Raw genomic sequence first — 3,743 nt, forward strand, 5'->3', positions numbered from 1 at the left:
CGTTAAACGATATAACGTCATACTTCATAACGTTATACATTATACTATAATTCTTCATAACGTTATATGTTATAACGTGATGCTACATAACGTTATACGTTATAACGTGATGCTATATAACGTTATACGTTATACCGTAATCCTACATAACGTTATACGTTAGAACGTAATGCAATATAACGTTAAACGTTATAACGTAATACTATATGACGTTAGACGTTATACCGCTATACTGACGGACGTTATACGATATAACGTCATACTACATAAAGTTACACGTTATACCGTCATACTTCCTAACGTTATAAGATATACCGCTATACTGCCGGACGTTATACGTTATAACGTCATACTTCATAACGTTGTACGTTATAACGTCATACTTCATAACGTTATACGTTATACTATAATAATTCATAACGTGATACGTTATACTATAATACTTCATAACGTTATTCGTTATAATGTGATGCTATATAACGTTATACGTTATACTATAATCCTACATATCTTTATGCGTCATAACGTAATTCTACTTGACGTTACACGTAATAACGTAATACTATATAACGTTATACGTTATACTGCTATACTGTCCGTCGTTATACGTAATAACGTCATATTTCATGACGTTATACGTTGTACTGTAATACCTCATAACGTTATACATTATAACGTGATGGTTTATACCGTTAAACGTTATAACGTAATACTATATAACGTTATACGTTATACCGCTATACTGACGGACGTTATACGTTATAACGTCATACATCATAACGTTATACGTTATAACGTCATACTTCATAACGTTATATGTTATACCGCTATACCGTCGGACGTTATAACGTCATATTTTATTACGTTATACGTTATAACGTAATAGTTCATAACGTTACATATTATACTATGATACTTCATAGCGTTATACGTTATAATGTGATACTATATAACGTTATACGTTATACTATAATGCTACATAACATTATACGTCATAACGTAATACTATATGACGTTATACGTTATAACGTAATACTATATAACGTTATACGTTATACCGCTATACTGACGGACGTTGTACGTTATAACGTCATACATCATAACGTTATACGTTATAACGTCATACTTCATAACGTTATATGTTATACCGCTATACTGTCGGACGTTATACGTTATAACGTCATATTTCATGACGTTATACGTTGTACTGTAATACTTCATAACGTTATACATTATAACGTGATGGTATATAAGGTTATACGTTATAACGTAATACTATATAACGTTATACGTTATACCGCTATCGTGTCGGACGTTATACGTTATAACGTCATACCTCATAACGTTATACGTTATACTATAATATTTCATAACGTTATACGTTATAATTTGATGCTTTATAACGTTATACGTTATACTATAATCCTACATAACTTTATACGTCATAACGAAATACTATATGACGTTATACGTTATAACGTAATACCATATAACGTTATACGTTATATCGCTATACTGGCGGACATTATACGTTCTAACGTCATACTTCATAACGCTACACGTTATAACGTCATACTTCATAACGTTATACGTTATAACGTGATGCTATATAACGTTATACGTTCACCGCTATACTGTCGGACGTTATACGTTATAACGTCATACTTCATAACGTTATACGTTATAACGTCATAATTCATAACGTTATACGTTATACTATAATAATTCATAACGTTATACGTTATAATGTGATGCTATATAACGTTATACGTTATACTATAATCCTGCCTAACTTTGTGCGTCATCACGTAATACTATATGACGTTATACGTTATAACGTAATACTATATAACGTTATACGTTATACTATAATCCTACATATCTTTATGCGTCATAACGTAATTCTACTTGACGTTACACGTAATAACGTAATACTATATAACGTTATACGTTATACTGCTATACTGTCTGACGTTATACGTAATAACGTCATATTTCATAACGTTATACGTTATAGCGTCATACTTCATAACGTTATACGTTATAACGTGATGCTATATAACGTTATACGTTCACCGCTATACTGTCGGACGTTATACGTTATAACGTCATATTTCAGTACGTTATACGTCAAAACGTCATACTTCATAACGTTATACGTTATACTATAATATTTCATAACGTTATACGTTATAACGTAATACTATATAACGTTATACGTTATACTGCTATACTGTCCGACGTTATACGTAATAACGTCATATTTCATGATGTTATACGTTATAACGTCATACTTCATAACGTTATAAGTTATACCGCTATACTGTCGGACGCTATACGTTATAACGTCATACTTCATAACGTTATACGTTATACTATAATATTACATAACGTTATACGTTATAATGTGATGCTATATAACATTATACGTTATACTATAATCCTACATAACGTTATACGTTATAACGTAATACTATATATCGTTATACGTTATACCACGTTTCTGTCGGACGTTATACGTTATAACGTCATACTTCATAACGTTATACGTTATAACGTCACACTTCATAACGTTATACGTTATAACGTGATGCTATATAACGTTATACGTTCACCGCTATACTGTCGGACGTTATACGTTATAACGTCATATTTCATTACGTTATACGTCAAAACGTCATACTTCATAACGTTATACGTTGTACTATAATTCTCCAAAACGTTATACGTTATAATGTGATACTATATTACGTTATACGTTATACTATAATCCTTCATAACATTATACGTCATAACGTCATACTACATGACGTTATACGTAATAACGTAATACTATATAACGTCATACGTTATACCACTATTCTGTCGGACATTATACGTTATAACATCATACTTCATAACGTTATACGTTATAACGTCATACTTCATAACGTTATACGTTATAACGTGATGCTATATAACGTTATACGTTCACCGCTATACTGTCGGGCGTTATACGTTATAACGTCATACTTCATAACGTTATACGTTATAACGTCATACTTCATAACGTTATACGTTATACTATAATAATTCATAACTTTATACGTTATACTATAATCCTACATAGCTTTATACGTGATAACGTCATACTACATGACGTTATACGTAATAACGTAATACTATATAACGTCATACGTTATACCACTATTCTGTCGGACATTATACGTTATAACGTCATACTTCATAACGTTATACGTTATACTATAATACATCATAACGTTATACGTTATAATGTGATGCTATATAACGTTATACGTTATACTATAATCCTACATAGCTTTATACGTCATAACGTCATACTACATGACGTTATACGTAATAACGTAATACTATTTAACGTCATACGTTATACCACTATTCTGTCGGACATTATACGTTATAACGTCATACTTCATAACGCTATACGTTATAACGTCATACTTCATAACGTTATACGTTGTAACGTGATGCTATATCACGTTATACGTTCACCGCTATACTGTCGGACGTTATACGTTATAACGTCATACTTCATAACGTTATACGTTATACTATAATAATTCATAACGTTATACGTTATAATGTGATGCTATATAACGTTATACGTTATACTATAATCCTGCATAACTTTGTGCGTCATAACGTAATACTATATGACGTTATACGTTATAACGTAATACTATATAACGTTATACGTTATACTGCTATACTGACGGACGTTA

This window comes from Bombus fervidus, unplaced genomic scaffold (assembly GCF_041682495.2).
Source record: "Bombus fervidus isolate BK054 unplaced genomic scaffold, iyBomFerv1 scaffold0020, whole genome shotgun sequence".
NCBI classification, from domain to species: domain Eukaryota; kingdom Metazoa; phylum Arthropoda; class Insecta; order Hymenoptera; family Apidae; genus Bombus; species Bombus fervidus.